General features: G+C 41.5%; 1 long non-coding RNA gene across 5 annotated transcripts; it reads right to left on the reverse strand.

The window, feature by feature from the left end:
• LOC105496918 (uncharacterized) lies at window positions 1-27,876 on the reverse strand. Of its 5 annotated transcripts, none has more exons than XR_011607061.1 (5): window positions 27,736-27,876; window positions 12,834-12,936; window positions 8,490-8,728; window positions 7,418-7,541; window positions 1-844 (listed from the first exon to the last, which is right to left on the reverse strand). It is a non-coding gene; the product is annotated as an uncharacterized lncRNA (long non-coding RNA). The 5 variants fall into 5 exon arrangements; XR_011607063.1 differs by lacking the exon at window positions 27,736-27,876 and adding an exon at window positions 23,031-23,138 and having other exon boundaries at window positions 12,834-12,890; XR_011607059.1 differs by lacking the exon at window positions 27,736-27,876 and adding an exon at window positions 20,610-20,772.

The following is a 27,876-nucleotide window of genomic DNA, read 5'->3' on the forward strand; positions in this document are numbered from 1 at the left end:
CTATTACTTTACTTATTGACACAAGACTGGCTACGAGAGTCAAAATATCTCTCCTTATGTCACAATTTCACCCATGGGCAGAAACAAGGCAGAAGAGTCTCATCATCTGGATTCTGAGATAAGGATCTGTTATAATCTCCTTTGCAGCCAGGGCCAAGTCAGAAGAGTCACATCACCTGGGTACAGCCTCAAGTAATATGGCACCATGTCCGCTGTAGACAGGGTTGAAGAAAAAGGGGAGAGTCACACCACCCAGGTGCTGGGCTCAGCAATACATAATAATCCCGTCTTTTGGCAGACTCCAGAACATAGAGGAGAGTTGCATTACCTAGGAGTCACATTTCCTAGATGCTACGTCCAGCAATGTCACAATGTTCCTTGGGGGCAAAGCACAGGAAAAATAGACCAATCACCTAGCTGATAGGTTCAGAGGTATGTATAATATCCCTTGTTGGCAGGGCCTAGGCAGAAGAGTCATATTATTATGATTCTGACCTAAAGATATGTCACAATGCACAAATGGGATACAATTAAAGGAAAAGTTTTTTTTTTCTTTTTTATTATACTTTAAGTTCTAGGGTACATGTGCACAATGTGCAGGTTTGTTACATATGTATACATGTGCCGTGTTGGTGAACTTCACCCATTAACTCGTCATTTACATTAGGTATATCTCCTAATGTTATCCCTCCCCCCTCCCCCCACAACAGTGTGAGGTTCCCCTTCCTGTGTCCAAGTGTTCTCATTGTTCAATTCCCACCTATGAGTGAGAACATGCAGTGTTTGGTTTTCTGTTCTTGCGGTAGTTTGCTGAGAATGATGGTTTCCAGCTGCATCCATGTCCCTACAAAGAACATGAATTTATCCTTTTTTATGGCTGCATAGTATTTCATGGTGTATATGTGCTACATTTTCTTAATCCAGTCTGTCATTGATGGGCATTTGGGTTGATTCCAAGTCTTTGCTTTTGTGAATAGTGCCGCAATAAACATACATGTGCATGTGTCTTTATAGCGGCATGATTTATAATCCAATTAAAGGAAAAGTTTTAACACCTGGGTACTAGGCCCAGTGATATGACACAAACTCCTCATCTTTGAGGGTGGCACCTTTAACTGATAGTTTGGTGTTTATACGAGTCACAATGTCATGGATATTAGGTAATCGTACGAAACCCTCTACAACATCCAGGGGCTTTATATGGCGTGCATGAGAGTTGCAAACTACTCTGAGGCCCACATGCTCATACGGACTCACAACTTTATATACTGCCTTAAACCCAGGTAAGACAGTCAGCATCTCTCATTTAAGCTGAGTTTAAGAATAAGACCCATTTTATGCCTGTGAGCTGGGTGGAAAAATGAGTCATGATCGCACCTCTGGTCAGATCCCCATACGAGAGTCACAATTCCATCTTTGTACTGTTTTCACCTATTAGTACTTCAACAGTGGGCTTTGTAAACGTGGGATGGTGACAACTTTTACCTTCACCTGGGTTTGTAATTGAGAGTCACAATCTTAACTTTTTGCTGGGCCTTGTTATGAAACTCTCTGTACCACCCAGGGAGTTTGTACAATATGAGTGACTGTTGTGAACGTCTGTGAGCTTTGTAAAAATATGCAACCCAGGATTTTACTTGTTGCCCTAAGCTTAGGGATGATAGGCAAAATATCTTCTACTGGCTGAATTCCAATATAAGTTGGAACATCATGGCTGTGAACGGAAGAAAGGTATATGTCATCATCCCATTTTTGGGCAAAAAATTAGGAAAAGAGTAACAACACTTAGGTGATGTGTCAAGTAACATGTCACAATGCCCTCTCTAGGCAGAACCTAGAAAGGGGCATCGCATTAACTAGTTGCAGGACCCAGCAATATGACCCAATTTCGAATGTGGAATGTACAAGAACAGAAATTATAACAAACTGTCTCTCAGACCACAGTGCAATCAAACTAGAACTCAGGACTAAGAAACTCAATCAAAACCGCTCAACTACATGGAAACTGAACAACCTGCTCCTGAATGACTACTGGGTACATAACGAAATGAAGGCAGAAATAAAGATGTTCTTTGAAACCAATGAGAACAAAGATACAACATACCAGAATCTCTGGGACACATTTAAAGCAGTGTGTACAGGGAAATTTATAGCACTAAATGCCCACAAGAGAAAGCAGGAAAGATCTAAAATTGACACTCTAACATCACAATTAAAAGAACTAGAGAAGCAAGAGCAAACACATTCGAAAGCTAGCAGAAGGCTAGAAATAACTAAGATCAGAGCAGAACTGAAGGAGATAGAGACACAAAAAACTCTCCAAAAAATCAATGAATCCAGGAGTTGGTTTTTTGAAAAGATCAACAAAATTGACAGACCACTAGCAAGACTAATAAAGAAGAAAAGAGAGAAGAATCAAATCGACGCAATTAAAAATGATAAAGGGGATATCACCACCGACCCCACAGAAATACAAACTACCATCAGAGAATACTATAAACACCTCTACGCAAACAAACTGGAAAATCTAGAAGAAATGGATAATTTCCTGGACACTTACACACTTCCAAGACTAAACCAGGAAGAAGTTGAATCCCTGAATAGACCAATAGCAGGCTCTGAAATTGAGGCAATAATTAATAGCCTACCAACCAAAAAAAGTCCAGGACCAGATGGATTCACAGCTGAATTCTACCAGAGGTACAAGGAGGAGTTGGTACCATTCCTTCTGAAACTATTCCAATCAATAGAAAAAGAGGGAATCCTCCTTAACTCATTTTCTGAGGCCAACATCATCCTGATACCAAAGCCTGGCAGAGACACAACAAAAAAAGAGAATTTTAGACCAATATCCCTGATGAACATCGATGCAAAAATCCTCAATAAAATACTGGCAAACCGGATTCAGCAACACATCTAAAAGCTTATCCACCATGATCAAGTGGGCTTCATCCCTGGGATGCAAGGCTGGTTCAACATTCGCAAATCAATAAACATAATCCAGCATATAAACAGAACCAAAGACAAGAACCACATGATTATCTCAATAGATGCAGAAAAGGCTTTTGACAAAATTCAACAGCCCTTCATGCTAAAAACGATCAATAAATTTGGTATTGATGGAACGTACCTCAAAATAATAAGAGCTATTTATGACAAACCCACAGCCAATATCATACTGAATGGGCAAAAACTGGAAAAATTCCCTTTGAAAACTGGCACAAGACAGGGATGCCCTCTCTCACCACTCCTATTCAACATAGTGTTGGAAGTTCTGGCTAGGGCAATTAGGCAAGAGAAAGAAATCAAGGGTATTCAGTTAGGAAAAGAAGAAGTCAAACTGTCCCTGTTTGCAGATGACATGATTGTATATTTAGAAAACCCCATTGTCTCAGCCCAAAATCTCCTTAAGCTGATAAGAAACTTCAGCAAAGTCTCAGGATACAAAATTAATGTGCAAAAATCACAAGTATTCTTATACACCAGTAACAGACAAACAGAGAGCCAAATCAGGAATGAACTTCCATTCACAATTGCTTCAAAGAGAATAAAATACCTAGGAATGCAACTTACAAGGGATGTAAAGGACCTCTTCAAGGAGAACTACAAACCACTGCTCAGTGAAATCAAAGAGGACACAAACAAATGGAAGAACATACCATGCTCATGGATAGGAAGAATCAATATCGTGAAAATGGCCATACTGCCCAAGGTAATTTATAGATTCAATGCCATCCCCATCAAGCTACCAATGAGTTTCTTCACAGAATTGGAAAAAACTGCTTTAAAGTTCATATGGAACCAAAAAAGAGCCCGCATCTCCAAGACAATCCTAAGTCAAAAGAACAAAGCTGGAGGCATCACGCTACCTGACTTCAAACTCTACTACAAGGCTACAGTAACCAAAACAGCATGGTCCTGGTACCAAAACAGAGATATAGACCAATGGAACAGAACAGAGTCCTCAGAAATAATACCACACATCTACAGCCATCTGATCTTTGACAAACCTGAGAGAAACAAGAAATGGGGAAAGGATTCCCTATGTAATAAATGGTGCTGGGAAAATTGGCTAGCCATAAGTAGAAAGCTGAAACTGGATCCTTTCCTTACTCCTTATACGAAAATTAATTCAAGATGGATTAGAGACTTAAATGTTAGACCTAATACCATAAAAATCCTAGAGGAAAACCTAGGTAGTACCATTCAGGACATAGGCATGGGCAAAGACTTCATGTCTAAAACACCAAAAGCAACGGCAGCAAAAGCCAAAATTGACAAATGGGATCTCATTAAATTAAAGAGCTTCTGCACAGCAAAAGAAACTACCATCAGAGTGAACAGGCAACCTACAGAATGGGAGAAAATTTTTGCAATCTACTCATCTGACAAAGGGCTAATATCCAGAACCTACAAAGAACTCAAACAAATTTACAAGAAAAAAACAAACAACCCCATCAAAAAGTGGGCAAAGGATATGAACAGACATTTCTCAAAAGAAGACATTCATACAGCCAACAGACACATGAAAAAATGCTCATCATCACTGGCCATCAGAGAAATGCAAATCAAAACCACAATGAGATACCATCTCACACCAGTTAGAATGGCGATCATTAAAAAGTCAGGAAACAACAGGTGCTGGAGAGGATGTGGAGAAATAGGAACACTTTTACACTGTTGGTGGGATTGTAAACTAGTTCAACCATTATGGAAAACAGTATGGCGATTCCTCAAGGATCTAGAACTAGATGTACCATATGACCCAGCCATCCCATTACTGGGGATATACCCAAAGGATTATAAATTATGCTGCTATAAAGACACATGCACACGTATGTTTATTGCAGCACTATTCACAATAGCAAAGACTTGGAATCAACCCAAATGTCCATCAGTGACAGATTGGATTAAGAAAATGTGGCACATATACACCATGGAATACTATGCAGCCATCAAAAAGGATGAGTTTGCGTCCTTTGTAGGGACATGGATGCAGCTGGAAACCATCATTCTTAGCAAACTATCACAAGAACAGAAAACCAAACACCGCATGTTCTCACTCATAGGTGGGAACTGAACAATAAGATCACTTGGACTCAGGAAGGGGAACATCACACACAGGGGCCTATCATGGGGAGGGGGGAGGGGGGAGGGATTGCATTGGGAGTTATACCTGATGTAAATGATGAGTTGATGGGTGCAGCACACCAACATGGCACAAGTATACATATGTAACAAACCTGCACGTTATGCACATGTACCCTACAACTTAAAGTATAATAATAATAAATAAATTAAAAAAAAAATTACTAGTACCATCAAAACCATTATAACTACTGGTCAGCTACCATCAGCTGGTTAATTTCTTGCTAGGTAGAGGGGAATTATGTATTCTAGGAGCTATTAAATTTCAATATTAATGTTGATTAATTTATTTGAGACTGTAATAGTTGTCCCTCTGATACAGACAGGAGGCAGGTAAATCCTAAGCAGAAAAGGGTGGGGTCCCTGCAAAGCCCCACTCTCAAGCCTGAACCCACAGCCCAAAGTGAGAACATGCATTCCTGTCTTTCTGCCTGAATGTTGCCTTTCCAAAACCACCCTGGCCCATCTTGCCCCCGCTATTCCTGTACCCATAAAAACCCTATGCTCGACCAGTGGAGTGGCAGAGCAGCAGAGTGGTAGAGAAGGAGAGAAAAGAAGAAGCAGTCAGACATCTGAAGTAGCAGCGTGACTTCAGAGGGATGGCATGACGGTAGGACCTTGGAGAAGAGTTCAGCCGGGAACTGCTGAACTCCAGGGGAATACCACCTTCACCCTTCATCCCCTTTTCAGCTCCCATTCCACTGAGGGCCACTTTTATTACTCAATAAAATTCTCCACATTCACCACCCTTCAATTAAGAACTTGGGTACCAAGAGAGTGGGTGCAAAAGGCGGTCACCCTGCTCCTCCACTGAGCTGTTTAACATTTAAGCTGTCTGTGGATGGCAAAGCTAAAAGAGCACACTATAACACATGCCCTCTGGGGCTCTGAGGGTCATAGGCAACCTCTAGATGCTGCCGCAGGCCTGCATGGAGTTCTGCTTCTGCTGGTTGCCCAGAAGAGCTTGTCCTGGCCCCTGAACACATTCACTTGCATGCTTCCCCTCCCATGAGGAGTTGAGAGCTATGAGCTGAGTAAAGGAGGCAGAGCCAAACCCTTTGTGAGTCTCGTGAAGGCGTCAAGGGAACTATCCCACTTCACCTTCTGTGTATTCATATTTGAATGCTGGAGGAAATAGGTTCAGCTTGAGTGAATAATCTTAACTCTAATGATATCCTTGGTTGAAATGATGACTTCCGTGTGTTTATCTTTTTATCAAACCGTACCATAATGTTTTGGAAATATCCTCAAAACTTTTAGAAATAAACTTGAATGTTTTTAACTGAAAAAAAAAAAAACAAAAAAAAAAAAAAAAACTTAGCCAAGGGATGAGAACCAAAGCACTTACAGAATGGGCTGAAATTATGTCAAAATACTGTCTGTGGCTCTGGCACAGGAAGGACCGTAGCATCATCAGGGGGCTGGGCCCACTAGTTTGCAATAATTCCCTCTTTTTTCAGGACTCTAGCAGAAGAGTAACATCATCTGGGTGCAATAGGTCAAAATTTCCCTTTGTGGGCATGGTTCACAAAAAAGAGTAGAGTCACGTGACCTAAATGCTGGGCTTAGCAGTATGTCACAATCCCACCATTTTCAAGGCCCAGGAAGAGGAAGAGAGGCATATCACTTAGGTCACGGGATCACAGATATGTCCCCATGTCCCCAGTAGGCAGAACTCAGGCAGATGAGGAGAGTCATATCACCAGATGCTTCCCTAGAAATATGTCACAATTTAATATGTGGGCAGAAACTGGGCAGAAGGGCCGTATCATTTGAATGCTGGGTGTTGAGATATGTCACAAGGCTCTCTTAGGACAGCACCCAGGCAAGAGAGTTACATCACCTAGATGCTGGTTCTCTCTTATGCTACAATGCTCCATGTGGGTGGGTCCCAAGAAGGGAGTCACTTCACCTGGGAGATAGGCCCAGGGATATGTCACAATGTCCTCTATGAAGCAAAGCCCTGGCAAAAGAGTACCATCATCTGTGTTCCTGGCCTAGAAATACGTCACTCTCCAGGCTGGCAGGGTCCAGGCAAAAGAGTCACATCACCTAGGATATAGGCTGAGAGATATGTCAAAATGTACTCCTTTGGGCATGGCTCTGGCAAGAGTACCCTCACCTGTGTGCCTGGCTTTGCAATATGTTACTATCATTCCTTTGTGCAGGACCCATTCCAGAGAGGAGAGTTACATCACCTATGAGGTGGGCACAGAAATATGTTACAATAATTGTTGTGGGCATGGTGCAGGCAAGAATGTAACATCACCTGAGTGCCAGATCCAGTGATATGTCACAACGCTTAGTGAGAGAAGGGCCCATGCAGGAGAGTCACATCACCTGGAGGTTGGCCTAGGTAGACATCACAATCCCATATATGGGCTGGAACAAATCTGGAGAGTCAAATTACACAGGTGCGTGGAAAAGATTTATATCACAATCATGCTGTCAGAAAATTCCAAAAATGAGATTTACAATACCACACATGTCCTGTTTTCATGTGTGACCGTTCGCTTCATCCATGTGTGATAATGACAGTCCTTACTGTCAGCTAGTTGTGCATACAAGACTCACAGTTTCGCCTGTGTGCTGAGCCCTACTTTGACTCTGTCTGTATAACCCAAAGACTTTGTAAAATATGTGAGAGTGTTGTAATCTTCTGTAAACTTTTTATAAGAAGGTGATCTAGGATATCACACATGTCCCTAAACCTAGTTATAAGAGTCAAAATATCCTCTATTGGCTGAGTCCACATGTGAGAATCATTATCATGTCTGTGACCCATGCCTAGGTATATGTTACAATTCCCTCTGTGGTTATGAAGCAGACAGAACAGCCACATCACCTAAATGCTGGGCCAGAAATATTCCAATATTCTCTTTGTAGGCAGGGTCCTGTCAGAAATGTCACATAACTTGTGTGCTTGGTTCAGCTCTGTGGCACAATGTCCCTTGTGGGCAGTATCCAAGCAGGAGAGGAGAGTCTTATCACCTAAATGATGGGCCCCAAAATATGTCGCAATGCCTCCTGTTGACAGGGCCCAGGCAAGAGAGTTACATCATTTGGATGCAGCGCTTAGAAATGCTACAATTACCAAAGGAAGCAGGGTACAGGCAGGAGGTGAGAGTCATGTAACCTAGATGATGAGTCCAGAAATATGTTGCAATCCCCTCTGAGAACATTGTTAATATAGCACAGTCAAATCACCAAGGTGCTTGGCCCAGGTATCTGTCAAAATCTGATTTGTGGGCTATACCCAGGTAGAATTTTTAAATCATTCAGGAACTGAGCAAAGGTATGTCACTAGTACACTTTTGGAAAGTTTTAAGATTAAGACTCACCATCCTGTTCATGTCCTGGCTCCAGGCATATGAGTTGTAATTAGGCTTTTGTTAGGGTCTCAGGTATATGGAGCAATGTCACCCGTGGCCAGAGAGAAGGCAAGGAAGTTACATCCCCTATGTGGGTGCAGGTCCAGTGAAATGTCACAATCCACCTTGTGGGCAGGACCCTGGCAGAAGAGTCACATCACCTGGATGCTGGTTTCAGTGACATATCAAACCCGTCTCTGTGGGAAGGACTTAGGCAGGAGAGGGCATTCACTTCTAGGCAATTTGCCGAGATATATGTCACAATGTCTATTCTGTGCAGTACCAAGTCTGGAGAGTGAGCTCACATTTGTGCTGAACCTAGCAATATGTCACAATATCCTGTGGTCAGGGCCCAGTCAAAAGCAAAGAAACATTATGTAAGTGCTGAGCCAAGTGATATGCTACAATGCTTCCTATTGGCAGAACCCAAAAAGGAGAATCACATTGCCTGTGTGAAGTGCCCAGTTGTGTGTCACAGTGCACTGTAAGTGCAGGGCTAAGGCAGTAGAAGGGAGTGACATCACTTATGTGATGCACCTAGATTTAAGACACAATTCGGTTTTAGGCAAGTAACTCACATCACCTGGGTGATGGTCCCAGTGATATATAAAAGTGCCCTTTGTAGACAGAGCCAAGGAAGGTGTTACATATTGCTTAGCTGCTTGTTTCACATTCGGGCAATTTTCTCTGTGGTCTGGGCCTAGAAAAGAGAGTCAAATTATCCATGTGCTGGGCAAAGTTAACTGCCCCAATCACACTCTCAGAAAGACTGGGAAATAAGTTTCATATCCCACACAAATCCTGGTTTCCTGTATGTGAGTCAACACTTTCTGTGGTTTGGGTGGGAGTAAAGGAGTCACAATCTCAACAATGGGCAAGATCCATGTATAATTGTCCCAATCCCACTTGAAGATTGTGTTCCAATAAACAACTCACATCGCCACAGGTGTGCTGAATCATGGTTCAAATATTACCAATCCATCTGTGAATCATATCCATGTATGAGAGTAATTATTTCAACCTCTGACTGCTTTTTATGTGTGAGATTTAGTACCTCACTCCTAGGCCCTGTTCATACGTGAGCATGACAATTGTGTCAGCCAGGTGTGCATAGAAGAGTCACATTTTCACCTAGTTGCTGGTCTCTTTTATGACACTCTGTACCATTAAGGCTTTATATGCTATACCTGAGTGTTATAATCCTTCGTGAACTTTATACAAGTGAAAAACTGAGGACTTTACCCATGGCCGCGAGACTGGCTATGAGTGTCAATTATCTCTACTTTCTGGGTCCAGGTATGAGAGTTATTATTGTGCATGTGTGCTTAACCCAGGTGTATGTTACAATTTCACCTGTGAGCAGGGACAAGGCAAGAGAGTCACATCACCTGGGTGCTCAGCCAGTGATACAGTACAATCTCATTTGTAGGCTGGGCCTAGTCAGAAGAGTCACATCACCTGGGTACAGTCTCAAAGTATATCACCAAGCCCACCATAGATAGGGAAGAAGAAAAAGAGGAGAGTCACTCCACCTAGGTGCTGGGCTCTGCAATATGTAGTAATGAAGGACAGTCACATCATTTAGGTTTTGCAATCAGTGGTATGTCACAATTTATTTGGTGAGCAGGACCCAGGCAGGAGAGGAGGGTCACATTACCCTAGATGTTAAGTCAAACGATATTACACAATGTCCTCTGGGGACAGAGGCAGGAGAGACAAATAACCTAGCTTATAGGCCCAGATATATATGATAATATCCCCTGTTGGCGGGGCCCAGGCAGAAGAGTCACATTATTACAATTCTAACTCGGCTATATGTCACTGTGCACCCATGGGAAGGACTTTAAGCCAAAAAGTCTCAACACCTGAGTACTAGACCTTCATGTCCTGAATGAGGCAGCCACACCCACATAATCCTCAGGCAATAACCCCCACCATGCTAAAAAATGATACAACTCTTTACGCTATTAAAATCAATCGTGAATACCACCTCATCATACTCAACTATTCATCAAACCAACATCAACTCTATTAATAATCCTAATAACAAAGCCCCTCAAATGTCAATACTTGACCCTCATATTTCAGGATATTCATCAATAGTCATAGCCACAGTATAACCCAAAACAACCATCATACCCTCCAAATAAATCAAAAAGACTATTAACCCCATGAAAACTCCACCAAAATTCAACACTATATCACAACCCACAGCATCCCTAACAATTAGCCCTAGGACTCCATAAATAAGAGTAAGTTTCGAAGAAAAACCTACAAACCCTATAACCAGAGAATACTTAATAAAAATAAAGCATATGCCATTATTCCCACATGAACTATAAAAATGACTAATGATATGAAAAACCATCCTTCTACTTCATTTGTAAGAACACTAACGACCAATACCCACAAAACACATCCGCTAATGAAAGTTACTAGCTATTCATTTATTGATCTTCCCACACCATCTAACATTTCTACATGATGAAACTTTGGCTCTCTTCTTAGTGCCTGCCTAATTCTCCAGATCATCACAGGATTATTTTTGGCTATGCACTATACAGCAGACACCTCAACTGCCTTTTCTTCAGTGGCTCATATCAGCCTAGATGTAAACTAAGGCTGAATGGTCTGCTATTTTCGTATCAAAGGTGCTTCAACATTTTTCATCTGCCTCTTCTTACATGTTGGTTGAGGCTTACACTATGGCTCATTTCCATTCCTTGAAACCTGAAATATTGGCATTATCCTCCTATTCATGACTATAACAACAGCATTCATGGGCCACGTGCTCACATGAGGCCAAATATCATTCTGAGGCCCTACAGTAATTACAAATCTACTATCAGCCATCTCATATTGGAACTGACATTGTACAATGAATCTGAGGCAGATTCTCAGTTGACAAAGCCACCCTCACATGATTTTTCGCCTTCCGTTTCATCCTACCCTTCATCATTACAGTGCTCGCAACTGTTCTTCTTTTATTCTTGCATGAAACAGAATCTAGCAACCCTTCAGGGGTTTCCTCAGAACCTGACAAAATCACTTTCCACACCTACTGTACAACCAATGATGTTCTAGGTTTAATTTTTCTTCTCCTCCTTCTAATAACTGTAATACTATTTTCGCCTGACCTCCTGAGCAACCCAGATAATTACCCTTTAGCCAACCCCCTCAGTACCCTACCCTACATTAAGCCAGAGTGGTACTTTTTGTTTGCATATGCAATCTTATAATCTATTCCTAACAAACTAGGAAGCATATTGGCCTTTGTATTATCCATTCTCATTCTAGCAGTTATTCCCATATTTCACAAGTCTAAACAACAAAGCGTAATATTCCGGCCATTAAGTCAATGCCTATTATGAACCCTAGTGGCTGACCTGCTTACACTCGCATGAATCGGAGGGCAGCCAGTCCAATAACCTTTAATTGCCATCAGACAGACAGCATCTATCTTGTCTCTACCATCCTCACCCTTATACTGCTCACTACCCTAATTGAAAATAAATTACTTAAATGAAAATGCTATTGCAGTATAATTCAATACTCTGGTCTTCTAAACGAGAAATGGAGAATCCCCTCCCCAGGACAACTCAGGGAAAAAGCATTTCCACTTCACCATCAATGCCCAAAGCTGAAATTTGGATTAAACTACTCCCTGAATTTTTTCACAGCACATATTTTAACTGCTATGTCAGTATTAATCAACTAGCACTAATACATTAGTGCTTTTATGTACTTTGTGGATTACTGTTAGCACCAATGAATAATATATAGTACTATAATTGTTTACTTATACATAGTACATTGATACATGAGGATACATTACAAATCCAGTCCACACACATAGAAGCATGTATTAATATTCCCTTAATCAACTATGGTACATCTACTTTTATTGACTATACAAGTCTAATCCTTGCAAATATTGACCCGTGCTAGATATCCTTAATATTACATAGTGCATACTTCGTTCATTGGACATAGCGCTTTTCAGTCAAGAAATCCCTTGTCAACACAGATATCCCCTACCAACTTCTGATCTCTTAATCCACCAAGCTCTGTGAAATCATCATCCTGCTCGGTAGTACTAACTTCCTTGCTGTGAGCCCATAACACTTGGGGGTGACTATTTTGAAACTATACCTGGCGTCTGGTTCTTACTTCAGGGCCATAAAACTCAAATCACCCACATATTCCCCTTAAATAAGACATCTCAATGGACTAATGACTACCACCCTATTAACCAGTCACGGGAGCACTGTCATACATTTGGTATGTTTAACTTTGGGGGATGCTATCACTCACCATTGCGGAAGCCCTGGTACCTGCCGAATCAGCTGTAGACGAACTCGGATTTGATTCCTGCCAAATCAATTGTAGAAGCTGAGCTTAAATCGAATATTCTGGGCTGGCATAATAACAATAAGTTGTGAATTAATTAATGCTTGAAGGACATAACAATTAATAGACACGTATGCTCACGTACGGATGCTCATGCACGCATGCTCGCTTTCAAGAACTATTTCCGATTAAATTTGCAAACTCCTCCTCCCCATCTCTGACTTTACCATCAACCAAGGTAAATGCACCCTTGCCAAACCCCAAAAACAAGACACTAAAATGCAACCCAGTCAGAGCCCAAAAATAATATTTTAACCATGAATACCCCAACAGCTATCCCTCAATTGATGTAATTTTCCTAAAAATCTTAAAATCCCCCCAAATCGAGCCTCCATTTTATTTTATTTTATTTATTTTATTTTATTTTATTTTATTTTTTTAAATAATGATGTTTCCTTTTTTTAATTTTCATTTATTATTATTATTATTATACTTTAAGTTCTAGGGTACATGTGCATAACGTGCAGGTTTGTTACATATGTATACTTGTGCCATGTTGCTGTGCTGCACCCATCAACTCGTCAGCACCCATCAACTCGTCATTTACATCAGGTATAACTCCCAATGCAATCCCTCTCCCCTCCCCCCTCCCCATGATAGGTCCCGGTGTGTGATGTTCCCCTTCCCAAGTCCAAGTGATCTCTTTGTTCAGTTCCCACCTATGAGTGAGAACATGCGGTGTTTGGTTTTCTGTTCTTGTGATAGTTTGCTGAGAATGATGGTTTCCAGCTGCATCCATGTCCGTACAAAGGACACAAACTCATCCTTTTTGATGGCTGCATAGTATTCCATGGTGTATATGTGCCACATTTTCTTAATCCAGTCTGTCACTGATGGACATTTGGGTTGATTCCAAGTCTTTGCTATTGTGAATAGTGCCACAATAAACATACGTGTGCATGTGTCTTTATAGCAGCATGATTTATAATCCTTTGGGTATATACCCAGTAATGGGATGGCTGGGTCATATGGTACATCTAGTTCTAGATCCTTGAGGAATCGCCATACTGTTTTCCATAATGGTTGAACTAGTTTACAATCCCACCAACAGTGTAAAATTCCTATTTCTCCACATCCTCTCCAGCACCTGTTGTTTCCTGACTTTTTAATGACATTCATACGGCCAACAGACACATGAAAAAATGCTCATCATCACTGGCCATCAGAGAAATGCAAATCAAAACCACAATGAGATACCATCTCACACCAGTTAGAATGGAAATCAAGCCTCCATTTTATATAATAAATACAATAATTAAACTTCCACCCTAAAGTAATATAATACCTTGAGCATATTCCTCTAAAAGCGCTACTCCATATATTGTACCCTAAATTGATTATATTCTAATTATGAGTAAACCTCTCAACCAAATCTCTTCCAATTCAACTTTAAAGACCCCGAATTCCCAGAACTGTAAACGACTATTTATATTTATTTATTTCCTTCTCATATTCTAATATTAGACTTAAGTATTTATACAGTTAAAGTAGCTTAATTATTTCAAAGCAAGACACTAAAAATTCTAGATGGGTTTGCACAACCCCATGAACAAATAGGTTAGGTTTGGTCTTGGCCTTTCTATTAGCTCTTAGTAAGATTACACATGCAAGCATCCCTGCCCAGTGAAAATGCCTTTTAGATCACCTGGATCAAAAGGAGCAAGTATCAAGCATGCACAAATGCAGCTCAAAACAGTGCTCAACCACACCCCCATGGGAAAAAGCACTGATAAATATTTAGTAATAAATGAAACTTTAAGCTATACTGATATCTAGCATTGGTCAATTTCGTGCCAGCCACTGCAGCCATACGATTAACCCAAGCTAATTGAACGTGGTGCAAAGAGTGTTTAAGGTCTGCCCTCAATAAAGCTAAACTCCATTTAAGTTGTAAAAACCTCCAGCTGAAATAAAATATACTATGAAGGTGCCTTTAATATCCTGAAGACACAATAGCTAAGACCCAGACTGGGATTAGATACGCACTATGCTTACCCCTAAATTTTAACATTAAAAAAACAATTCGCCCGAATACTACCAGCAACAGCTAAAAACTTAAAGTGCTTTATATACCTCTAGAGGAGCCTATTCTAAAATCAGTATACCCCAATATACCTCACCACCTCTTGCCCTCAGCCTATATACTGCCATCTTCAGCAAACCATAAAATGGTTATAGAGTAAGCACAAGTATACACATAAAAATGTTAGGTCAAGGTGTAGCTCATGAGGTGGCAAGAAGTAGACTGCATTTTGTATACCCAGAAAATCTCACAACAACCTTTATGAAATCTAAGGGCTCAAGGAGGATTTAGCAGTAAACCAAGAGCAGAGTGCTTGGTTGAATAAGGCCATGAGGCATGCACACACCTCCCCTCACTCTCCTCAAATATTATTTTAGAAATTACTAACAACTCTCTATGCATGTATAGAGGAGATAAGTTGTAACATGGTAAGCATACTGGAAAGTGTGCTTGGACAAACCAAAGTACAATTTAACTTAAAGCATCCGGCTTACACCCAGAAGATTTCATCACGACCTGATCATTTTGAATTGACTCTAACCCCAAACTTCACTAAAAATATCAAACCATCTTATTCAAACCATTTACCTTAGACAAAAGCATAGGTGATAGAAATTTTCACCCTGGCATAATAGACGTAATACCCTAAGGGAAAGATGAAAGAACTGAATAAAGCATTAAAAAGAAAAGACAAACCCTTATACCTTCTGCATGATGTATTAACTAGAAATAACGTTACACAGAGAACCACAGCCAAGTACCCCAAAACCAGAAGAGCTACTCAACAACAGCTAAAAGAGCACACCCATCTATGTGGCAAAATAGTGGAAAGATTCATGAGTAGTGGTGACAAGTCTACCGAGCCTGGTGACAGTTGATTGTTTTTCAACTTTAAACTTATCCACAGACTTACTTAATCTCCTTGTATCTTTAACTGTTAGTCTAAAGAGGAACAGCTCTTTAGACATTAGGAAACAACTGTCCTACGGGGAATAAAAAATATTACCACCATAGTTGACATAGATGGCCCAAAAGCAGTCACCAATTAAGAAGCTTTCAAGCTCAACATCTAATTGTCTAAAATTCTAATCATCCTACTGAACTTCTAACATCACATTGTACTAATCTATTACTTAATAGAACCAATAATGTTAATATAAGTAACATGAAGATATTCTCCATTGCATAGGCTTGTATGAGATCGCAATAATCCACTGACAGTTAACAGCCTAATATTAATAAACAATATAATAAGCACCCTATTATTTATACTGCTAATCCAACACAGGCATGCTCTAAGGAAAGATTACAAAAACTAAAAGGAACTCTGCAAATCTTATCCCACCTGTTTACCAAAAACATCACCTCTAGCATTACCAGTATTAGAGGCACTGCCTGCCCAGTGACATATGTTCAACCACCGCAGTATCCTGACAGTGCAAAGGTAGAATAATCACTTGTTCCCTAAATAGGGACTTGTATGAATGGCCACTGAGTGTTCAGCTGTCTCTCACTTTTAATCATTGAAATTGACCTATTCGTGAAGAGATGGATATGAACAAATAAGATGAGAAGACCCTATAGAGCTTTAATTCATTATTGCAAATAAAAACTCAAAAAAGCCGGCAGGCCCTAGCATACTATCCCTGCATTAAAAATTTTGATTGGGATGACCTTGGAGCATAATTCAATCTCCGAGCAACCCAAACTAAGACGGCACTAGTCTAAGCAAGTTGACACACATTGACCCAATAATTTGATCAATGGAATAAGTTACCCTAGGGATAACAGCACAATCCTGCTCTGGAGTCCATATTGACAATAGGGTTTATGACCTCGATGTTGGATCACGACATCCTAATGGTGTAGCCGCTATTAAGGGTTCACTTTTTCAAGGATTCAAGTCCTCCATGATATGAGTTCAGACCAGAGTAACCCAGGTCAGTTTCTATCTATTTAACATTTCTCCTAGTATGAAAGGATAAGAGAAATAGGGCCCAACTTCATAAAGCACCCTTGCCCCATAAATGATGTTATCTCAGTCTAACAACTCACCACACACCCTGCTCAAGAACAGAGTTTGTTAAGATGGCATAGCCCAGCAATTGCATAAAACTTAAGACTTTATAATCAGAGGTTCAATGCCTCTTCTTAACAATATGCCTATAATTAATCTTCTTCTACTTATTATTCCCACTCTAATTGCTATAACATTCCTTACACTAATTGAACAAAAAATCTTAGGCTATATACAACTACACAAAGGACCTAACACTGCAGGTCCCTATAGACTACTTCAACCATTCATTGATGCAATAAAACTTCTCATCAAGGAATCCTTACGGCCCTCAACATCTACTATTACCCTTTATATTATTGCTACAACCCTTACCCTTTCTATCACTCCCCTCTTGTGAACTCCCCTCCCTATACCAGATCTTCTAATTCCACCCCAAACATAGGAAATATGTTCAACAAAAGAATTACTTTGATAGACTAAACAATAGAGGTTAAAATCCTCTTATTTCTAGAACTATAGGAATTGAACCTACTCCTGAGAACCCAAAATTCTCCGTGCTACCTATTACACCATGTCCTAAAGTAAGGTCAGCTAAAAAAGCTGTCAGACCCATACCCTGAAAGAATTGTTTATACCCTTCCCTTACTAATTAATCCATTAGCTCAACTTACTATATCCCTTACTATTTTCACAGGAACTCTTATCACAATGTTACCCTCACACTGATTTCTCATCTGAACTGGACTAGGAATAAATACACTAGCTCTTACCCCAATCTTAATTAAAAAATTAATCCCCACTCTACAGAAGCAGCCACCAAATATTTCCTTACACAAGCAACCGCATCTATAATTCTCACAATAGGTATCCTTTCCAGTAACCTGTCCTGCAGACAATGAACAATAATAAACACTGTTAATAAATTTTCATCCTTAATAATAATAACGGCCCCAGTAATAAAACTAGGAATAGCCCCTTTTCACTCTTGAGTCCCAACGAAAACCAAAGGAAACTCTCCTAATATCAGGCATACTTCTCCTCACATGACAAAAACTAGCCTGTATCTCTATTATGTTTCAAATTTTCCATCGATAAACATGAACATTCTCCTATCTGTCACAATCCTATTCATTATAGTGGGTGGTTAGGGAGGACTTAATCAAAAACAACTTCATAAATTCCTAACCTACTCCTCAATTACTCACATAGGTTGAATAATAGCAGTACTAATTTTTAACCCAAATATTACCATTCTAAACCTGATTATTTACTTTTAACAACTAGTGCATTTCTAATACACAACCTGAGTAAAAGCACTAAGTGATTATACAAGAATATATGCTAAATATCCTTGTCTTTGAGGGTGACACCATTAACTGTGAGCTGGGGGTGTATATGAGAGTCACAATCTCACATGTTTTCTGTGCCATTGTACCATACTCTACGGCTTCGAAGGCTTTATACAGCATTCATGACAGTTGCAAACCTCTCTGAGGCCTACATGCTCATGTGGATTCACGATCTTACATATTGCCCTAAGAAGAGGTATAATAGTTAACATATCTTCTGTAGGCTGGGTTCAAAATTGAGTTCCATTATTATGCCTGTGAGCTGGATCCAGAAATGAGTCACCATCCCACCTGTGGCCAGATCCACATATGATGGTCAAAATTCCAACTTTGTACTGTATTCAGTTGTCAGACTCAGTACCTTAACATTGGGCTTTGGATATGTGGGATGTTGACAACATTTGCTTTCACCTAGATGTGTAATCAAGAGTCCCAATCTGAACTTTTGCTGGTCCCTGTCATGAAACCCTCTGTACCACAAAGGGGTTTCTAGATTATGAGTTAGTCTTGTAAAGTTCTGTGAGTTTGGTACAAATATGCAACCCAGGACAGGACCTTACTTATTGCCCTAGGCCTAGCGATGAAAGTAAAAATATCTCCTATTGTTTGAATCCCAATATAGGTTTGACAATCATCCCTCTGAACTGAATAAGGTGTATGTCATAGTCCCATTTGTGGCCAAAAAGTAGGCAGGAGGGTAATATCACTTAGGTGCTGTGGTAGGCGGGGTATAAGAATTAGAGCCACATTAACTGGGTGCTGGACTCACCATTCCACATGTGGAAAAAACCCAGCCAAGTTATGAGAGCCAGAACACCTACACAATGGGCCCAGGATATGTCAAAATGCCTTCTGTGGTTCCGTGACAGGCATGAGAGTCGCATTATTATGGGGATGGGCCCAGCGACCTGCCATAATTCTCTCTATACGCAGGACCCAGCCAAACGAGTAACATTATCTGGGTTCTGGACCCTGCAGTAGGTGAAAATTTCTGTTTGTGTGCTTGGTTCAAGAAAAAAAGGAGAGTCAAGTACTTGACTGCTGGGTTCAGCAATATGTCACAATTCCCCCATTGTGAAGACCAGGCAGGAGAAGACAGTCACTTCACTTAGGTCATGGACTCAGAGATATATCCCAGTGTCCCCAGTAGGGAGGGCCCAGGCAGAAAAGGAGAGTCACATCACCTAGGCGCTTCCCTAATTATATGTCACAATCTTACATGTGGGCAGAAGCCAGGCAGAAGAACCACATAACCTGGGTAGAGCCTCAAGTGATGTGTCACCATGAGCAATGTAGACAGGTTTGAAGAAAAAAGGAGAATCACACCACCTGGGTGCTGAGCTCAGCAATATGTAATAATTCCCTCTGTTGGCAGGGTCCAGGGCAAAGAGCAGAGTCATGTCACCAATGCTTTGTATTTGGTGGTATGTCACAATTTCTTCAGTGGGCAGGATCCAGGCAGGAGAGGAAAGTAACATTATTCAGGTGCTATATCTAGCAGTATGTCACAGTGTCCCCTGTGGGCAAGGCACTGGCAGGAGACACATATCACCTAGCCAATAGGTCTGGACATATGTGAAAATATCTCTTGTTTTCAGAGCCCAGGCAGAAGAGTCACATTATCATGATTCTGACCCAGTGATATGTAACAATGCCCTTATGGAAGGGAATTTAAACCAAAAAGTCTCAAGCCTGTGGTACTAGGCTGAGGGATAGGACACAATCTCCTCATCTTTAAGGGTGACACCATTAGCAGTTAGGTAGTTTTGTATATGACAGTCAAAATCTCATGTGTGTGCTGGCCATTGTATGACACTCTCCACAACATCTGAGAACTTTATACAACAGGCATGAGAGTTGCAAACCTCTCTGAGGCCTACATGTTTACATGGACTCATGATCTTACATATTGCTCTAAACCCAGGTATGATAGTCAACAGCTCTCCTATAGGATGGCTTCAGGGATGAGACCACTATTGCTCCTGTGAGCTGGGACCAGAAATGAGTCACCATCCTATCTGTGGCCAGAATCACTTGTGAAAGTCACAGTTCTGACTTTGTGCTTGCTGCATTCACTTGTTAGACTCAGGAACTCAACAATGGGCATTGTAAATGTAGGATGGTAACAAATTTTACTTTCACCTGAGTGTGTAGCCGAGAGGCACAATCTTAGCTTTTTGCTGGGCCCTGTTATGAAACTCTCTGTACCATCCAAGAAGTTTATACATTATGAGTTAGTGTTGTAAACTTCTGTGAGCTTTGCACAAATATGCAGTGAAGGACCTTACCTATTGACATAAACCTAGTGGTGAGAGGCAAAATATCTCCTATTGGCTGAATCCCAATGGAAACTTGATCATCATGCCTTTGAACTGGAGCAAGGTGTATGTCATAATCCCATTTGTGGGCAAAAAACTAGGCAGAAAGTTAACATCATTGCTTTGCCAAGCAATATGTCACAATGCCCTCTCTAGACAGCACCTAGGAAAGAAGGTCACATTATTTGGGGGCTGGAGCCAAAATATGATACAACCACACGTGGGAGAAACCCAGCAAAGTGATGAGAGTCAAAACATATACAGAATGGGCCAAAAGATATGTCAAAATACCTTCTGTGGCCCTGGCACAGGCAGGAGAGACACATCATTAGGGTGCTGGGCCAAGGAATGTGCTATAATTCTCTCCTTATGCATGACTTAGGCAGAAGGGTTACATCATCTGGGTGCTGGGCCCTGAAATATGGCATAGGTCCTATTCATGGGCAATGTTCAGCAACAACACGAGAGTCGTATTACCTAAATATTGGGCTCATTAATACAGCACAAAATTCCCATTGTAAAGGCCCAGAGAGAAGAAGAAAGTCACATCACTTAGGTCATGGACTCAGAGATATGGCCCAATGTCACCAGTAGGCAGGGCTCAGGCACAAAAAGGGAGTCATATCACCTGGGTGCTTCTTTAGGTACATGTCACAATTGAATATGTGGGCAGAAACCAGGCTGAAGACACCAGGCTGAAGACCCACCTGGTCCTGGGTACTGAGATATTCACTAGTTCCCCTTGGAAAAGGACACAGGCAAGAGAATTACATCATCTATGTGCAGGTGCCACCCTTATGTCACAATGCTCCACGTGGGCAGGGCCAAGCAGAAAGTCATATCACCTGGGTGATAGGACCAGTGATACGTTACAAAGCCTTCCTTAAAGCATGGCTCGGGCAAAAGAATACCATCACCTTTGTGCCTGACCTAGCAACATGTCACTATTCCAGTGTGTAGGCCTCAAGCAGAAGTGCCATATTACCTACATGATAGGCCCTGTGATATGTCAAAATGCCCTCTTTGGGGCATGGCCCTGGCAAAAGGGTATCATCACCTGTCTGCCTGGCCTAGGAATATGTCACTATCCTGCCCTGTGTGTAGAGCCAACTCCAGAGAAAAGAGTTATGTCTTCTAAGTGATGGACACAGTGATATGTTAGAATGATGTCTGAGGGAATGGTGCAGGCAAGAATGTAACGTCACCCAGGTGCTGGATCCAGTGATGTCACAATTCTTCCTGAGAGCAGGGCCCAAGAAGAAGAGTCACATCACTTCAAGGTTTGACCAGGTAGATATCAAAATCCCACATGTAGGCTGGAAATGGTCTAAAGAATGAAATCACACAAGTGCTTGGCAAAGATTTATATCACAATTATGAGAGAATAAAACTGTAGGGATTAGATTTATAACACCACACATGTCCTATTTTCATGTAGGACAGTTGCCTTCATCCATCTGTGATGGTGAAAGTCCTTACTGTCGACTGGCTGTGCATAAAAGACTCACAATGTCTTCTGTGTGCTAGGGTCCTGTTATGACACTGTATGTAAAACTCAAGGGTGTTATAAAATATGTGCAAGTGTTGTAATCTTCTGTGACCTTTTCACCAGAAGCACATCCTGGACATCACTCATGTCCCTAAACCTAGTTATAAGAGTCAAAATTTCTCCTATTGGCTGGGTCCACATATGAGAGTCATTATCATGCCTGTTAGCTGTGCCTAGGTATATGTCACCATCCTCTGTGTGGTTATTAAACAGGCAGGACAACCACATCACCTAAATCCTAAGCCGGAAATAGCACAATATTCTCTTTGTAGGTAGGGCCCTAACAGAAAAATCACAAAATTTGAGTGCTAGACCCAGCTCTATGGCATAATGTCCCTTGTGAAGAGTGTCCAGGCAGGAGAGGAGAGTCATATCACCTAAATGATGGGCCCAGAGATATGTTACAATGCCTCCTGTTGAAAGGGCCCAGCCAAGAGGTCATGTCAATTGGATGCAGTGCTTAGAAATGCTACACTCTTCACTGGAAGCAGCGTTCAGGCAGGAAAGGAGAGTCACATAACCTAGAGGATGTGTCCAGAGATATGTTACTATCCCTTCTGAGGACACTGTTAAGACACGAGAGTCAAATCACCAAGGTTCTTGGCCCAGGTATATGTCTAAATTTCATCTGTGGGCTATAACTAGATAGGATTATGAAATCACTCAGGAGCATGGCAAAGGTGTATGTGACAATAACATCTGTGGGAAGGTTCAGGGATGACAGTTATCATCCTGCACGTGTCATGGCTCCAGGTACAGGAGTCATTATTAGGCCTTTGATCTGGCCTCAGGTATATGCATAATATCATCTGTGGACAGGGAGAAGAAAGGAGTCACATCACCTGAGTGGGTGCTGGTCCAGTGAAATGTCACAATCCTCCTTGTGGGCAGGACTCTGGTGAAGAGTCATATCACCTGGATGCTGGTTTAAGTGATATATCTAAATCTTCCCTGTGGGCAGGGCTTAGGCAGGAAAGGAGACAAACTTCACCTAGGCAATTGGCCTGGATATATCTCACAAAGGCCCCTGTGTGCAGGACAAAGGCAGGAGAGTGACCTTATCTTGGTGCTGGGTACAGCAATATGTCACAATCTCTCTGGTGATCAGGGCCCAGACAAAAGAGAAGAAACATCAGCTAGGTCCTGAGCCAAGTGATATGTTACAAAGCTTCCTATTGACAGAACCACGCCCACCTCAAAAAAAAAAAAAAAGGAGTCATGTCACCTGTGTGCAGTACCCAGTTGTATGTCACAATGCAACTGCAGGGCCAAGGCAGTAGAAGAAAGTTACATCACTTATATGATGCAGCTAGAAAAAAGCCACAATGCACTTTACAGGAAGGGGTCAGGCCAAGATTTCCCATCAGCTGGGTGCTGGTATCAGTAATAATAAACAATGCCGTTTGTCAGATTGCCAAAGAAGGTGTTATACATTGCTTAGATGCTTGCTGCACGTATGTCACAATTTCAACAGTGCTCTGGGCCTAGAAAGAAGAGTGAAAACACTCAGATGCTGGGCAAAGTCATATTTCTCTATTGCACACTTGAAAATATTCAGAAATAAGTTTCACAGTCCCACACAAGTCCTGGCTTTGGGAGGAGTTGGGTCGAAGTACAGGAGTCACAATCTCAGCAATGGGCAAGATCCACATACAAGAGCCCCAATCCCACTTGAAGATTGTTCCAGTAGAAGAGTCAAAGCCCTACAGGACTGCTGAATTGTGGTTCAAATGTCACCAAACCACATGTGGCCTAGATTCATGTATGACAATAACAATTTCAAGCTTCAACTACTTACGTGTGGGAGATTTAGTACCTCATTTGTAGGCTCTGTTCATGTGTGAGAATGACAATTGTGTCAGCTGGGTGTGGTTCCAAGAGTCACAATAGCACCTGGTTGCTGATGCCTATTATGACACTCTTTGTACCACTCAGGTTTTATATAATATGCCTGAGTAGCATCCTTTTCTGTGAATTCTCACAGGTTGGAGATCTAGGACTTTACTCCTGGCCATAAGACTGGCTATGAGAGTCAAAATATATCTGCTGTCTGGGTCTAGGTATGAGAGTTATTATTGTGCATATGAGCTGCATCCAGGTATATGTCACAAATTTACCTTTGGACAAAGACAAGACAGAAGAGTTACATCATGTTGATGCTGAGCCAGGGATACATTATAATCTCCAATGTAGGCAGAACCAAGTCAGAAGAGTCATATCACCTAGGTACAGTCTCAGATAATATGTCATCATGCTCACTGTATACAGGGTTGAAAAAATAGTGGATAGTCACATTTCCTAGGTGCTGGGCTCAGCAATATGTTATAATTCCCTCTCTTGGCAGAGTCTGGGACAAATAGGGGAGTCGCAACACCTAGGTTTTGCACTCAGTGTTATATCACAATTTCTTCAGTGCGCAGGATCCAGGCTAGAGGGGAGAGTCACATTACCTAGATGCTATATCTAGCAATATGTCACAGTGTCACCTGTGGGCAGGGCACTGGTAGGAGAGACACATCACCTAGTTGATAGGCCCAGAGATATGTGATAATATCTCCTGTTGGCTGGATCCAAGCAGAAGAGTCACATTATTATTATTCTAACCCAGCAATATTTCACAATGCTCCCATGGGAAACAATTTAAACCAAAATGTCTCAACACCAGGGTACTAGGCCTAGTGATATGACACAATCTCCTCATCTTTTAGAGTGACACCTTTAACTGTTAGCCTTGTGTGCATATAAGAGTCACCATCTCACTTGTGTATGGGGTCATCGTATGGCACACTCTACAACATTCAAAGGCTTTATGCAACATGAATGAAACTTGCAAAAAACTCTGAGGTCTACACACAATCTTACATATTGCCCTAAACCCAGTTATGATAGACAACATCTCTCTTATAGGCTGGGTTCAGATGAGAGAACCATTATTGTGCCTGTGATCTGGGTCCAGAAATGAGTCACCTGTAGCAAGATCCATATATGAAATTCACAATTCCATCTTTGTACTTTATTTACTTGTTAGACTCAGGACTTCTACAGTGGGCTTTGTAAATGTGGGATGGTGACAATTTTTGCTCTCGCCTGCATGTGTAATCAAGAGTCTCGATCTTAACCTTTTGCTGGGCCCTGTTGTGAAACTCTGTACCACCCAAGGAATATATAGAATATGAGTTAGTGTTGTAACCTTCTGTGAGTTTTGTACAAATAAGCAACTGATAACCTTGTTTATTGCCCTAAGCATAATGATGAGAAGCAAAGTATCTACTATTAGTAGAACCCAAATTTAAGTTTGATCATCATTCCCATGGACTGAAGCAATGTACATTTCATAATATCATTTGTAAGAAAAAAACTTGGCAGGAGGATAGCACAACTTCGGTGCTGTGCCAAGCAATATGTCACAATGCCCTCTCTAGGAAGGATCTAGAAATCAGGGTTGCATTACCTGGGTGCTGGACCCAGCAATATGACACAATCCCAAATGTGGAAAAAAAAAAAAAAAAGAAAAATGATGAGAGCCAAAACAGCTACAGAATAGGCCCAAGATATGTAAAAATACTTTCTGTTGCTCTGGCACAAGCAGGAGAGTTACACCATCAGAGTGGGAGGCCTAGCAATATGCCATAATTCTCTTTATGCAGGACCCAGGCAGAAGAGGAACATCATCTGGGTGCTAGGCCCTGCAATACATCAAAATTACTTTTCATGGGCATGGTTCAGGAAAAAAAGTAGAATCATATTACCTAAGTATTGGGCTTAGCAATATGCCATGTCACCCCATTGTAAAGGTTCTGGCAGAACAAAAGTGTCATATCACTTAGGACACAACCTCAGATATCTGGACCAATGTCCCAAATAGGCAGGAGTCAGGCAGAAGAGAAGACTCATATCATCTAGGTGATTCTCTAGCTATATGACACAACCTAACATGTGAGGTCAAAGCAGGCAGAAGAGCCACATCACCTTGATACTGGGTTTTGAACTATGTCACAAGGCTCCCTTAGGGCAGGACCCTGGCAAGAGAGTTACAACAAATAGGTGCAGGTTCTACTCTTATGTCACAATGCTCCATGTGGGCAGGGCCTGAGCAGGGAGTCACATCACCTAGGTGATAGACCCAGAGAGATGTCACAATGTGCTCCTTGAGGCATGGCCCTGCTGAAAGACTACCACCACCTGTGTGCCTAGACTAGCAATATGTCACTATCCAGGTAAGCAAGACCCAAGCTGGAGATCAACATCACCTTGGTGATAGGCTCAGTGATGTATCATAGTGCTCTCTTTAGGACATGGCCCTAGCAAAAGAGTACCATCACCTGTGTGCCTGGCCCAGCCATATGTCACTATCCCCCATAGTGTTCAGGGCCCATTCTAATGAGGAAAGTTATGTCACCTAAGTGGTGGACACAGTGATATGTCACAGTGATTTCTGCGGGCATGGCTCAGGCAAAAATGTGACATGACCTGGGTGCTGGATCTAGTGATATGTTATGATTCTTACTGAGAGCAGAGCCCAGGCAGGAGCGTCACATCACCTAGAGATTGGCCCAGGTAGATATCACAATAACATATGCCAGCTCTAACCAGTCTGGAGAGTCGAATCACACAGGTGCTCGGCAAAGATATATATCACAATCACACTGGCAGAAAATTCCCAGGATGAGATGTACAATACCACGCATGTCCTGTTTTCATGCGTGACAGTTGGCTTCACATATGTGAGACAATGACAGTCCTTACTGTCAGGTAGGTGTGCATTTTAGACTCAAAATTTTACCTTTCTGCTGGGTTCTGTTATGACACTCTTTGTACAAGCCCAGGGCTTTATAAAATATCTGAGGCTGTTATAATCTTCTTTGCTTTTTTTTTTTTTTTTTTTTAACCAGAAAGAGATTTAATCACTCATGTTTCTAAAACAAGTTTTGAGAGTCAAAATTACTCCTGTTTGTGGGGTCCACATATGAGAGTCATTGTCATGCCTGTGAACTGTTCCTAGGCATATGTCACAATTTACTCTGTAGTAATGAAACAGGCACGACAGCCAAGTCACCTAAATGCTGAGCCAGAAATTTTCCAATATTCTCCTTGTAGATATTTTCCTGGCAGAAAAGTTGCATAACTTGGGGTTACACCCAGATGTATGGCACCATACCCCTTGTGGACAGTGTTACAATCCCCAGTGGAAGCAGGGTCCAGGCAGGAGAGGAGAGTCAAGCAACTAGATGATGGGTCCAGAGATATGTTACAATCCTTCCTGAGAATATTGTTAAGACAGGAGAGTCAAATCACCAAGGTGCTCAGCTGAGGTAAATGTCCAAATCTCATTTGTGGGCTACACCTACGCCAGATTATTAAATCACTCAGGAGCTGGGCAAAGGTATATGTCACAATAACACTGGTGGAAAGTTCCAGGAATGGGGACACCATCTTGCATATGACCTGGCTCCAGGTTTAAGAGTCATGATTAGTCCTCTTATCTGGTCTCAGGTATATGGCACAATATCACCTGTGGGCAGAGAGCAAGCAGGAAGGTCACATCACCTGGGAGGGTGCTTGTCCAGTGAGATGTCACAATCTTTCTTGTGGACAAGAACCTGGAAGAAGAGTCACAACACCTGGATGCTGGTTTGAGTGATTTATCAAAATTCCCCCTGTGGACAGGGCTTAGGAAGTTAAGGAGAC

Source organism: Macaca nemestrina, chromosome 8 (genome assembly GCF_043159975.1).
Source record: "Macaca nemestrina isolate mMacNem1 chromosome 8, mMacNem.hap1, whole genome shotgun sequence".
NCBI lineage: Eukaryota > Metazoa > Chordata > Mammalia > Primates > Cercopithecidae > Macaca > Macaca nemestrina.